The following is a 14,389-nucleotide window of genomic DNA, read 5'->3' as shown; positions in this document are numbered from 1 at the left end:
CCCATCTGTACCCCAGTGTTCATAGCAGCAATGTCCACATTTGCCAAATTGTGGAAAGAGTCGAGATGCCTTTCAACAGATAAATGGATAAAGATGTGGTCTATATATACAGTGGAATATTACACAGCCATTGGGATAGAATACGGAGAGAGGCAAGATGGCAGAGGAGTAGCCAACTGTAATGACATCAGATCCCAGGACTTCAGCTAAATAGGTATCAAACCATTCCAAACACCTGAAAACTCAACAGGAAATAGAGGAGAAGAGCAGCAATTCCAGGGGCAGAAAATTGACCACTTTCTGAAAGGTAGGATGTGCAGAGAGGTGAATCCAAAGCAATGGGAAGATAGACCATGGAGGGGTAGGGGCCGGCTCTTGGCAAGCAGTGGAGCAGCAGAGCACAAAATCAGAACTTTTAGAAGTCTGCTGCACTGAGGGACATCACTCCAGAGGTTAAGCGGGGCTGGAGCCCTCGTGGGGACAGTGGGCTCTGGTCTCACAGGATCACAGAATGTCCAGGAGTGTCTGAGTGTGGCAGAGCCCCCAGGTGTCACAGCAGGGAAGCCAACTACAGAGACAACTGTTGAGTGAGCTTTTAGATTGGGGTTACCTTAAACAGTGATTCAAGGCACAGTAAGACCACTGCTCTTCAAGCAGGGACCCCCACAAGTGGCAGATATGGAGACTCACCTTCCTGCTCTGTAAGGAGCAGCATGGCTGGAACCTTCTGGGTTTGGAGACTCCAAACAGGGCCATGTGCCAAAGATAGAAGTACTTGGTCACACACCAGGTGAGCTCAGAATGCAGCCGGAGGCCAGGGAAATGGGAGGGATTGACTGCTTATCTCTGAGGGTGCACTGAGAAGTGGGGCCCCAGGCTTTTGTCTCCTCTGGGCCAGAGATTGGGAGGCTGCCATTTTCATTCTTGTCCTCCAAATCTCTTCAGAAAGGGCTAAAGGAACAGAAGTTCCATGAGCAAATCCAAGCAGATTACGTAGCCCATCCCTGGCATGGGCGGGCGTAATTCCACCTCAGGCAGTGACAGTTGAGAATCACGGCAAGAGGCCCCTCCCCAAGAAGATCACCAAGAACATCAGCCAAGACCAAGCTTACTGGTCAAGAAGAACAGTGGAACTCCAGACTAGGGGAAAACAACGGGTAGAATTCATGGCTTTTTCCCCATGACCCTTAATCTTGCAATGTTATTTTTTTATTATTTTACTTTTTTCTTACTCTATTTTTTTTAACTTTTCCTCTTTCCTCTTTTAGCATTTTTTAACTAGTTTATCTTAACAATACCTTTCTAGAAAAAAAAGTTTTTTAAACCTTTATTGTTATAGTCACATTTTATCCCTTCGTTGTATTTAACCTTCTTTTTTGTATTTGTATTATTTTTCTATAAAATTTCAGGATGCAATTTCTTCTAATAGATCAAAATATACCCTAATTTAGAACATAGCTTTGTTCTAATCTCCAGCCTGAGCACATTCCCTCCTCTTTTTCTTCTTTTCTTTTCCCAACCAACATATCTTATTAATTCTTTTTTTAGAATTTTTAAAAAATTTTCATCTTTACAGTTATATTCCATTACTTCATTGTGTTTACTCTTATTTTTGTACATATAAATCTTTCTTTCTTTAAAATTTTGGGAGGTAATTTCTTCTAAGAGACGAAAATACACCCAAAATCAAGTGGGTGGCTCTGTCCTAGTCACCAAATACATATATATATATATATTTTTTTTTTTTTTAATTTTTATTTCTCCCCCTTCCTTCTCCCCCACCCCCCAGTTTTGGATCTCTTCTGATTTAGTTAGCATACATTTTTCTGGGGTCTTCACCACCCTTTTAATATTCTATTCTCTTGTTCATATATTCTTATCTAGATAAAATGACAAGGTGGAAAAACTCACCACAAAAAAAAAAAAAAAAGAGGGAATACAGATGACTAGGGATATACGGACATTGGTTATATGTCAGAACTAGAGTTCAGAATGATGATTCTCAAGGTGCTAGCTGGGCTCAAAAGAAGGCATGGAAGATATTAGAGAACCCTTTCTGGGGAAATAAAATTCTTTTCTGGAGAAATAGAAGAACTAAAATCTGACCAAGTTGAAAACAATAAAAAATAAAAACTATTAATGAAGTGCAATAAAAAAAAATGGAGGCTCTTACTGCTAGGATAAATGAGGCAGAAGAGAGAATTAGTGATATAGAAGACCAAATGATGGAGAAGAACAAGCTGAGCAAAAGAGAGACAACTACCATGAAGGGAGAATTCGAGAGATAAGTGATACCATAAGACAAAACAATATTAGAATAATTGGGATTCCAGAAGAAGAAGAGAGAGAGAGGCAGAAGGTATATTGGAGCAAATTATTGTAGAGAATTTCCCTAATATGGCAAAGGGAACAAGCTTCAAAATCCAGGAGGCACAGACAATTTACCCCCTCAAAACCAATAAAAATAGGTCCACACCCCATCATTTAATAGTAAAAGTTATAAGTCTTAATGACAAAGAAAAAATCCTGAAAGCAGCTCAGGACAAGTCTAACATACAATGGTAGAAATACTAGATTGGCAGCAAACTTATCTACAGAGACCTGGCAGGCCAGAAAGAACTGGCATGATATTTCCAGAGCACTGATAAAAATATGCATCCAAGAATACTATATCCAGCTAGGCTATCACTGCAAATAGAAGGAGAGATAAAAAGCTTTCAGGACAAATGAAAACTAAAAGAATTTGCAAACACCAAACCCCCCTACAGGAAATATTGAAAGGGGTCCTCTAAGCATAGAGAGAGCCTAAAAGTAGTAGACCAGAAAGGAACAAATATACAGTAACACTCACAGGCAATACAGTGGCACAAAATTCACATCTTCAAATAGTTACCCTGAATGTAAATGGGCTAAATGCTCCAATCAAAAGACACAGGGTATCAGAATGGATTAAAAAAAAAAACAAAACCACCAATATGCTGTCTATAAGTAACTCATTTTAGATCCAAAGACACCTCCTGATTTAAAGTGAGGGTGTGGAAAACAATTTACCATGCTAATGGACATCAAAGGAAAGCTGGGGTGGCAGTTCTTTTATCAGATAAATTAGATTTTAGGCCAAAGACTAGAATAAGAGATGAGGAAGGACACTATATTACACTGAAAGGGTCTGTCCAACAAGAAGATCTAATAATTTAAAGTATCTATGCCCCTAACATGGGAGCAGCCAACTATATAAACCAATTAATAACAAAATCAAAGAAACATATCGACAGTAATGCAATAATAGTAAGGAACTTTAACATCCCCTCACTGAAATGGACAGATCATCCAAGCAAAAGATCAACAAGGAAATAAAGGCCTTAAATGACACACTGGACCAGAGGGACATCACAGATATATTCAGACTATTCCATCCCAAAACAACAGAATACACATTCTTCTCTAGTGCATATGGAACATTCTCCTGAATAGATTACATCCTGGGTCACATATCAGGTCTCAGTTGGTACCAAAAGATTGGGATCATTCCCTGCATATTTTCAGACCACTGTGCTCTGAAAGTAGAACTCAATCACAAGAGGAAAGTTGGAAAGAACTCAAGTACATGGAGGCTAAAGAACATCTTACTAAAGAATGAATGGGTCAACCAGGAAATTAAAGAATTGAAAAAATTCATGGAAACATATGAAAATGAAAACACAAATGTTCAAAATCTTTGGCATGCAGAAAAGGTGGTCCTGAGAACAAAGTATGTAGTGATACAAGGCTTTATCAAGAAACAAGGATAGTCTCAAGTATACAACCTAACCCTACCTAAAGGAGCTGGGGAAAGAGCAGCAAAGAAAGCATAAACTCAGCAGGAGAAGAGAAATAATGATCAGAGCAGAAATCCAGTATGGCACTGGCACAAAAACAGATGCATAGATCAATGGAACAGAATAGAGAACCCAGAAATAGACCTTCAATTCTATGGTCACCTAATCTTTGACAAAGCAAGACAGAATGTCCAGTGGAAAAGAGACAGTCTCTTCAACAAACGGTGTTGGGAAAATTGGACAGTCACATGCAGAAAAATGAAACTGGACCATTTCTTCACACCACACACAAAAATAGACTCAAAATGGATGAAAGACCTCAATGTGAGACAGGAATCCACCAGAATCATTGAGGAGAACATAGGCAGGAACCTCTTCAACCACAGCTTCAGCAACTTCTTCCTAGAAAATTGCCAAAGGCAAGGGATGCAACAGCAAAAATGAACTATTGGGACTTGATCAAGATCAAAAGCTTTTGCACAGCAAAGGAAACGGTCAACAAAACCAAAAGAAAACTGACAAAATGGGAGTCTATATTCACAAATGACATATCAGATAAAGGGCTACTATCCAAAATCCACAAAGAATTTATAAACTCAACACCCAAAACCCCAAATAATCCAATCAGGGAATGGGCAGAGGACATGAACAGACATTTCCGCAAAGAAGACATCCAGATGGCCAACCGACACATGAACAGGTGCTCCATATCACTCCGCATCAGGGAAATACATATCAATGAGATACCACCTCACATCAGTCAGAATGGCTAAAATGTAACAAGTCAGGAGACAACAGATGTTGGAAAGGATGCGGAGAAAGGGGAACTCCCCTACACTGTTGGTGGGAATGCAAGCTGGTGCAACCACTCCAGAAAACAGCATGGAGGTTCCTCAAAAAGTTGAAAATAGAGCTGCCTTATGACCCAGCAATCCCACTACTGGGTATTTACCCCAAAGATACAAATGTAGTGATCCAAAGGGGCACGTGCACCCCAATGTTTATAGCAGCAATGTCCACAATAGCTAAGCTATGGAAAGAGCCTAGATGTCCATCAATAGATGAATGGATAAATCAGATAGTATATATCTATAATGGAATACTATGTAGCCATCAAAAGAAATGAAATCTTGCCATTTGCAACAATGTGGATGGAAATAGAGGGTATTGTGCTGAGTAAAATAAGTAAATCAGGAAAGACAATTGTCATATGATCTCCATGTTATGAGGAATTTGAGAGGCAGAGTGGGGGACTTGGGGGTAGGGAAGGAAAACTGGAACAAGATGGGATTGGGAGGGAGACAAACCATAAGAGACCCTTAATCTCATGAAACAAACTGAGGGTTGCTGCAGGAGGTGGGGTAGGGATAGGGTGGCCGGGTTATGGACATTGGGGTGGGTATGTGCTATGTGAGTGCTAGGAAGTGTGTAAGCCTGACAATTCACAGACATGTCTCCTGGGGCAAATAATACATTATATGTTAATAAAAAAAATAATAAAAAAAAGAAAGGATGAATACCCAGCTTTTGTATCAACATGAATGGGACTAGAGGAGATTATATAGAGTGAAATAAGCAGAGAATATCAGTTATCATATGGTTTCACTTTCTCATGGAGCACAAGGTATAACACAGAGGACATTAGGACAAGGAAAGAAAAAATGACTTGGGGGAAATCGGAAGTAAAGATGAACCATGAGAAACTGTGGACTCTGAGAAACAAACTGAGGGTTTTAGAAGGGAGGGGGTGGGGAGATGGGCGAGCCTGGTGGTGGGTATTAAGGAGGGCATGTAATGCATGGAGCACTGGGTGTGGTGCATAAACAATGAATAATGGAACACTGAAAAAAATAAAATTAAGATTTTTAAAAATTAAATAAATAAACCCTGACCTCAAGCCCATGGTCAGTATTTCCTAGTGGTATTAACCCATATACTCCCTTACCTCTTTCTCAATGAGTGATTTAAATAGAATGCCAAGTCTTACGTTTCAAAAAATTTTAGTCAACCTAAAAGTTTCAACTTCTTTTTCAAAGATGACTAATTCTCAACATCTGGAAATAGTTTTCTAGTATGAGGCTATTCTACTATATCCTATAAAAACAGGGCTTTCACCTTTTCAAATAGAAGATTCTGTTACAGTAAATACACTTTTTAGTTGCCACCTGGCATCTGGGACTGTGTATCTGCAGAGGAGGATCTAGCTTGGTAGAACCCTGCATGAAATAAGAGTAAGTGGGCTCTCGCTTAAGCCCAGAGGTGGCTTCTAGGCTGGAAAAGGCATTGACCTTTGTGTGTGGTTGTTGTGATAGAGGATTTGGGTCTCTCACGTCTGGCTTTTTGCATATCCTGGAGGAGAGGACTCATCACATAAATGTTACTGACTTCAGGTCTGTGTAGGAGTTGGTTTTCCAGATAACTGTAAGCAGTAAGCACTTGGTTATACATTTTGTTGGAGAAGAGGCAGGAAACTAGAGACGTCTTGGAAAACACTGGAACATCAGGCAAATTCTTGCTGACCTCTCTTGAGCGATTTCTGAGTGTTCCATATTTCCTGATGAGATTATGAGTAACACCCCATTCTGAGTGTCCTGCCTAGTGACCTCCTCTGAGCCCTGATCCACGGAAGTGTGACTGCATGTGCCAAGGGCCCAATGTCATGGAGCAGAAGACCCTGTGCAGTGATTGGCCCTTGCTTTGACAGGAGCAAGATATGTTCGCTGTATCTGGAAATGGTGTTTGCATTTTTGCTGAGACTGAGCTTCTCACCTTATTTTGGTTTTTCCCATCTTCCCACAGAGTCAAGCTGTTTTTGTTTTTGTTTTTGTTTTTTAAGTTTTTATTTATTTATTTGACAGAGAGCTAGAAAGCACAAGTAAGCAGAGCAGCAGGCAGAGGGAGAGAGAGAAGCAGGCTCACTGCTTAGCAGAGAGCAAGCAGGCAGAGGGAGAGAGAGAAGTAGGCTCTCTGCTAAGCAGCGAGCCCAATTCTGGGCTCCATCCCAGGACCCTGGAATCATGAGCCGAGCTGAAGGCAGTCACTTAACCAACTGACCCAGCCAGGCACCCCATGAGCCAAGCTGTTCTTATCACAACCCATCCTAGATTTACATTCAGAGGACCCACTTCGAATTGGCAAGTACCCTTAACCTGCGTGTTACAGTATGGGCTATAGAACACTCTGTTTTTTCCCCCTTTTCCTTTGAAAAGTGTGTGTGTGTGTGTGTGTGTCTGAGTTTGAGCCTGCATATGTGCACCGATTATGTCACATGGCATGTACTTCTGTGATACGTTTACACTGCATCGCATTTACCGTGAAGGAATTTAAAACAGATGTGCATAGGTCCCTGTTCTCTAAGTTTTACAGAATGTATCTCAATGATTTTCAAAAGATGCAAAAAGATTTTTTCCTGAAAATCTCCATTTCTAGCTTTCCTTGGGACCATCCATTCTGGCAACATCAGACCCTCAGTCCTGCCCCCACTGTTCCCCGCTATCTGTACCTGACCTACTTTACTGATTATGTCACCTCCTTGGCCCCTCTGTTTTAATTTTGAGTGTTACCAGCAACACTCTGCTCACCTCTAAGCCTTCTGAACCAAGGGAAACCTCTTCCAGAATGTTCCATCATTTTCAGTCTGTGTCTGATGGAGTAGTTCAAGGGACTTCTTAATAATTGCTACCAGGTGACATGCCCAGAGAGGATGACCTTTGTGATTGGTGGACACAGATGACACAGGAAACATCAGACAACCAGACAGGTCTCTATGCAACCACAGTGCCATACTCGTGCTCCTAGTGAAGAAACTCCCCCAGAAAAGAACATCTCCCCCATCCTTTGTTTCCCTCCTATGAATTGTAAGTAGATCCTCTGTAGGCTTTGCCATTTCCTGGCCTAGCTGTTTTCTCCACACTGTAGCTGTCCTAATTCTCTGCATATTGGGTGTCTACTTGGGTCAGGATGATGACTGGTAATGAAACTTTGATCCATCAGTGCAGGAATGTATGAAGTAGAAAGTAAACACGCTCCATAATCTGTCCCCCCACCAAGAAAAGCAGTGTCCAGAGTGTTTTCTCCTGTGGATGAACAGCACACCTAGAGACGGATAAATATCACACATGAGAAAACACACACAGAAAGATAATCCAGTGTCTGGAACGTACAGGGTTCCATAAATTTTTGTTGAGAGACTATATATACACATTGAATGAATACATAAGTTGTATTCAGTATATATCTGTTGAGTGAATGAATCTGTATTTCTCAAAATCAGTAAATTCAGGTGTCCTTTTAATAAAGTGAATCATTTATACATCCTGCGCTGTAGCTAGCTCGCTCCTTCTGCATCCTAGCAACCCCTGACTATCTTTGTGTCATCATATCTAGGTCTGCCTCCTCATTTCTGATGGCTTTCTAGTTCTCCTTGGCATGGAAATTCCATGACCCTTAATGTATTCAGTACAGATGGTCCTTTAGATAGCTGTGTGTTTTATGGTGTTCTGTTAAGCAGTGTTGTAGAAAGCACAGGTACACATGCATGTTTGCAGGAATTGCTGGCTCAAGAAATTGTCCCTTGTGAATTCTAATAGCTACTGCCAAACTGTTCTTCAGGACCCTCTTTACTGATTTGTATTTTCATGAGAGTAGATGAGGGTTCCTTTTCCACACACCCTAACGCTAGCTGTTATCATTTAAAAAATTCTGCCAAACTGTCAAACCTATTAATTTAACAATTTTTAAAGAACTTTGTGCTAATGAGATAGAGTATCCTTCCTTCCTTGTACTGGCCTGCTAGATTTCTTTGTAAATGTCCATTGGAAATGTTGCAGTTTCATTTTCTTTTCAATTGCTGGGAATCCTTTAGAACATAAAGATATAGTCTTTGATCAAAGTCCCTCATCAGCCTTTTGGGGCAGATTTTTTTTCTTCATGTTTTCTTGCTTGCTTTTGAACTGTGTGTTTGTATCTTCTTTAGGCACATCTTCTGGTCCTGCACCTTAGAGTTTCTGATTTTGCCATCATAGTATCCGAAGCTCATGACCAAGAAAGAATTTTTCAGCTGTCTCTGGTGCTGCAAAAAGGTGATTTTATTAAAAACCAGGGACAGGACCTATAGGCAAAAAGAGCTGCCATGGGGTCGTGAGGAGTGGCCTATTCTATACTTTCAAGTTTGAGGGGGTTGGAGATAGTGTAAGTCTCCAAGGAATTCTGAAAGGAAGGTTTCCAGGACCATGAGAGGCTAGCTGTTGTCGGCAAAGGGTCATTGATTATGGTTCTAATAAAGCCTTAGTCATGAGACCCTTCAGGCCTAGGTCAGTGGGCCATATGCTTGAGGGATGATTGTCAACATGTATCTTGGGGGCTAGAAATAAAGGAGATTTCCAAAGTTTTATATGTTAAAGTAGGCTTCCAGGATCCTGGGAGGGGGATTTGGGCTAGGATTGCCTTTGCCCTTCGCAGGCTGTCAACACAGGCAGTTGAGTCCCTAGAGGAAGGCCCCTTGCCTGTTTCAAGCAGTTGTCAGTGGGCCGCAGGAAGTAAGGACGTTTCACAATCGCTCTTCAGCCTTTGTTTCCACATCACGTTTCACTCAGTGAGGAAAAGTACTGTTGTGTGGAAAGCACAGGCAGTGGTCTAGTGTGATACCACTTCGGGGGACATTGAGGGCCACGTGTGTTTTCTGTGGGCAGGCCCATGGGAGCACGCGCTCAGGGCCCATCTGGGATAGCCACCAAGGCAGGGGGAGAAGGGGAAGAGCCCCAGCTGGGGTGTGGGAAGTCGTGGGGATGAGCTGCTGGGACCAGGACCAGTGGCCAGAGCCGGTCTGCTGAAGGGCCCCAGTCTCAGCCTTTCCTAGCCACCTGGCCTGCAGCAGCTGGGCCCCAGGTGAGCGTTGCCTACAACTGCCTATTGTCTTTTGATTCTAGGCCTCCCTCGGTCAGGAGTCCTGGGACACTTGGCAAGGTAATCTGACTGTGCTGGACACTTTCCACAGTAGACCAGGTTAGTTTTGTGACCTGCAGGGATGTTCTCCTGGGTTGGTGGCCGGGACTCTGGCCTAGGCCCTTCCTGGGCGGAGTGGATGGCAGTGGAACTTCCTTCACGGGCCACACTTTCAGTTTCTCCAGAGATGTGCTGGACTTTGCTGATGTCATCTGGGTATAACAAAAACCAACAGACCCTCCAAATGCGATCCTAACACTGAAGGCGGAAGTGACACAGTGGAAGAACTTGTCCCAGTCTTCATCGCAGGGACTGAGGAACTCAGACTCAGCCACAGTCTGGAAACTGAAGAACACCGTCAGGGACAGAACAGCATCAGGTGAGGGAGATGGACGACCACATCAGCTTGGAGTGGCGGGATTACAGAATATCTCCCAGGAGCTTCCCCAGGAAAAGCGTTTGGATGTTCGGAGCATAATCGCCACACCCTTCATAGCTTGGTAGCCGCCTTGACCTCTGCTGGCATCGAGCAATAAAGAAACACAGTCAAAGGTCAGCGCAGAGTCCCCCTTGACTCTATCCAGTTTTCACTTTCCCATACTTGGGCTCACCCTGCCAGGCTGATCTGGTAAGAACTAGATTTACCCTTGAGTTGACAATGTTTATGGAGTTTCTACCCAAGGCACCACAGCAGGCGCTGGAGAAAGACGACAAGGGCTCTCTCAAGGCCTTTCGTTTACTGGAGAACAAGAACAAGTAAATAGGCCACTGCATCATAGAAAACCGGGTGATGTGTGAACTTATGAAAATCTCCCAGATTGGGGCCCTCCAGTCTCTGTTGGAGCATCAGTAGCATCAGCGAAGGCCTTTTAGAAGCAGAGACCTTTGCCCGGAAAGCTGAAGAATGAGTAGGCGGCAGCTACAGGGCTGGTGTGGTGAAAGGAGCTCCGGAATATTCCAGGGAGGGGTGAACAGGTAGGAATCCTCAGCCTGCTCTGGAATCCCAAAACAGGGGATCTATGGCCGAAATGGAAGTGTGAAGAGAGAAGCTGTTGCAGAGGAAGCTGGAGCCAAGGAGAGCCTGACCGGCCTGGGAGCTTGAAAAGGCTCAGAATGGGGGCGCCTGGGTAGCTCAGTCGGTTCAGCATCAGCCTTTGGTTCAGGTCATGATCGCAGGGTCCTGGGAGAGGGCCCCAGGTCAAGCTGTCTGCTCCGTGGGAAGCCTGCTTCCTCCTCTCCCATTGCTTGTGTTCTCGCTCTGTCAAATAAATAAAATAAATAAAAGCCTCAGATGTTTGTGCCAAAAGAGCAAACACCCCTTTCCTGACAGGGTGTATAAACAGGCCAGAACGACAATGTGACAAATCTCTCTTGACCCTCACCGGATATTGGTTTCACAAGACATGTTACTAAGACTCCTAAGGAATTATCTTAGAATTCATTTACAGATTCTTCATTGAAACATTAGCCCCCACACCTGATGAGGGAGCAGAAGGCTAGTTGAGGTCAAGGCAGAAGCTGACACCCTGCACTCCCCCCTCCCATGCCTTGGTGGGACCTGTGTGACCTTCGTCCAGGAAACTTCCAACCATCTTCATGTTCATTCCTTGCTAGAAGGTAAAACCACCTCACTTGACCATGGCAAGGTCTCCAGTATCATGTAGGTCCTCTTTATTTATTTTTTTTTTTTTTTAAAGATTTTATTTATTTATTTGACAGAGAGAAATCACAAGTAGATGGAGAGGCAGGCAGAGAGAGAGAGAAGGAAGCAGGCTCCCTGCCGAGCAGAGAGCCCGATGCGGGACTCGATCCCAGGACCCTGAGATCATGACCTGAGCCGAAGGCAGCGGCTCAACCCACTGAGCCAGCCAGGCGCCCATGTAGGTCCTCTTTAGCATAGGAAAGTGCTTTTGAAACCCTTCCCTTCCCTTTCCTCACCTCCCCCACCTTCCAAGTGTGTATCAGTTGCCCCCACAACCCTGATGCAGCTATTTCTTCCCACAGACCCCGTCCCTGTGCTTTAATAAAACCACTGTTTTGCACCAAAGAGGTCTCAAGAATTCTTTCTCATCATCGGCTCTAGACCTCACCCCACCAAACGTCACCTACAGTCCCAAACTCTATCACTGCTCCCCTGTCTAGCTGCCGCTTGGCATTACTTCTGTCATTTCCTGCAAATGACGGAAAAGTAGGCACCGCTAGGCTTTAGGGAATAGACTTCAACTCTGGAAACAGAATCAGTGCACACTAAGATCATAGGTTGGGGTAGCAACCAAATTAAAAAAACAAAACAAAGCCACTAAGCAAAAAGTTCTGGGGGAGGGACCCCCAAACCCTCAAAAGCAAAAAAGTTAGAAAACAGGAGGGGAAGAAAAAGCATTTTGGTACACACACACCAAAAGAACTGTCACACATGCTTTGGCCAAACCACACTCCCCCTTTGACGCAGGTGTTGGGGCGGGGGAAGCAAAAGCTGCGGAAAACTCACACTTTGGTATCTCATTCAGAATATACAGTCAGTAGGCCCAGTACAGCCAACAGCCCTAGAAGACCTTGAAAGCAGTGCCCTGATAACTGGGCACATGACCATCATCTCCAGGAGCTCTCAAAACCACCAGTCATTCCTGTTCCAACAGCCAGATGGTCTACAAACCCTGGTCTCTGCTGTCATTTCATAATGGATAATGTTTCCTGTCAGGCATTAAATCAGAAACCAAAGAAACCTGGAGAAGGATCTGCTTCCAAACCCCGAAGGAGAAAGGCTTTTCAAAAAGCTCTTAAAAAATAAAATGAAAGTCAGCTAAGACATTTCACCATTCTTTCCTTCCAGTTGCCAGTTTCTCCATGTCAAGAACTTGGGCCCTTCGGTCCACAGGGGCCCCGGTTTGGAGGCAGCAGCACCTCTACAGTCCCTCCATGGATGCCAGAAATTCCAGAGGCAGTTTCGATGGGCTCTGATCACCCCTTAATTATTTCCTGCCCTCAGGCACGTGGAGGCAGAGGGTCTGCAGAGGCGGGGCGCCCCCTGAAAGGCAGAGAACACCGACCCCAGAGTCCAGCGACCACCAGGCCTCCAGCACATCCGTGACTGGAGTTTTCCTCCAGGGCAAACCCCCAGGGATGGCAGGGGTAAGCTCAGGCTCATTCCCACTGGGCGATGCTGGGCGGAGCCGGGATAGAGGTAGGCGGGGACCCGCGCAGGCAGCGTCTCCAAAAGCCTACCCACCAAGGGGCTCCTCCAGGACTCAGTGTGTGGCTTGCTGCAGTCCCGGCCTGTGACCCCCTGTGCCTGGTGCCTGGTGGAGCAGGGGACGGGAGCACGCCACGGGAGAGCAGCCACCCCCCCAGTTCCCACCCCCGCACCCAACCAGCGCAATCGCAGCCAGCCCCAAAGGGCGCATTCGCCTGCCCAGGGTCTGGTTGGCCGCCTGTTTCATGCGGTAGAATTGCTGACGGAGGCGGCTGGCAGGGCTCCTGCGGGGCAGCTGAGGGGACGGTTCCTAACCATAACCGTGGACTAGAGCCAGGCTGGGACCCTGGGGCGAACTCGGGCCTCTGCCGCCCCACACCTGGGCCACTCTGTGCAGAGTGGGGGACCCGCGGACCAGGACCTCCACTGTCCTGCGTATCCACCTCCCTGGTCTAGGCGCACAGCTGGGGGAGGCGACAACGGAGGCGAAGTGCAGGCAGCAGCCAGTGAACCGCCAAACAAAGGCCCCAGGCTGAGCTGTCTCCAGAGGACCCACAGGGCAAGGAGGGACAGGGTGCTCTGGAGCCTCTGGAGGCTGGAAATACCCAAAGTCTCCGTGAGGGTCGTTCTCTGTGTGGGTGTAGACATCTGTGAAAAGCACCTAGGAGCCTCTCTCCTAGCTGGATGGATGCGTGTGACTGTGTACATTTTCCTTCAATGAAAAAGATCCTATTTCGTGGAAGGCACACCCCGCAGGACTTTGGGTACTGTGATCCCACTTAGGGGGAAGTCGAGGGCCAGGTGCATTTTCTTGGGGCAGGCACCTGGGGACAGTCAGGCGGAAGCATGCTCTAGGGGCCCAGCCAGGACAGCCACCAGAGCAGGGGAAGGAAGGCAAGGGGCCCAGGCCTGCGTGGGAAGTCGTGGGGATGAGTGGCTGGGACCCAGACCAGTGGCCAGAGGGCCTTGGCTGTTTGGAGCTACCTGACCAGCAGAGGCGTCTGGGAGCCCGCATGAGGTGGGGTTGGGCATTGCCTGGTAATGCCAGTGGGCTTTTGCTTTTTAGCCTCGCACAGGCAGGGGTTCTGTGACACTTGGTGGGGTAGTCTGACTGGACTGGACGCTTAACCACCGCGGACCAGGGCAGTTGTATGACTGTCAGATGTTCTCCTGGCCTGGTGGCCTGGGCTCTGGCCTAGGCCATTCCCTAGGGGCCGTGAACAGCAGCGAGACCTCTTTGACCAGAGACATCTCCCACATTAACAGACACATGCTTGGAAAAGGGACTTTCCCTGGGGACGCCATGGATTTGGCTGATGTCAGACAACTCCAGGCATGGGCTTTCACCAACAGCGAGAAGGTTTTAAAACTCCAGATGACCTCTCTTGACCAGATCCAAACTTACCAAGGACATGAAATAAACTTCCAACACCTAAAG

General features: G+C 45.6%; 1 long non-coding RNA gene across 4 annotated transcripts in view; it reads left to right on the top strand.

The window, feature by feature from the left end:
* Positions 1-11,525, top strand: part of LOC101678065 — a 30,720-nt gene extending 19,195 nt beyond the window's left edge. For 3 of the 4 annotated variants that reach the window (XR_006604552.1, XR_006604554.1, XR_001177233.2), the window contains 2 exons: positions 8,794-8,899; positions 9,746-11,525. This is a non-coding gene — a long non-coding RNA (uncharacterized LOC101678065). Of the gene's footprint in view, positions 1-7,503; positions 7,676-8,793; positions 8,900-9,745 lie in introns of all 4 variants that reach the window. The other variant, XR_006604553.1, reaches the window with a different exon arrangement.
* Positions 11,526-14,389: the final 2,864 nt, after the last annotated feature.

Source organism: Mustela putorius, unplaced genomic scaffold, assembly GCF_011764305.1.
Source record: "Mustela putorius furo isolate JIRA1106 unplaced genomic scaffold, ASM1176430v1.1 tig00004041_pilon_pilon_pilon, whole genome shotgun sequence".
NCBI classification, from domain to species: domain Eukaryota; kingdom Metazoa; phylum Chordata; class Mammalia; order Carnivora; family Mustelidae; genus Mustela; species Mustela putorius.
Note: the sequence above shows the minus strand (reverse complement) of the source record. Positions and strands in the feature narration are given on the sequence as shown.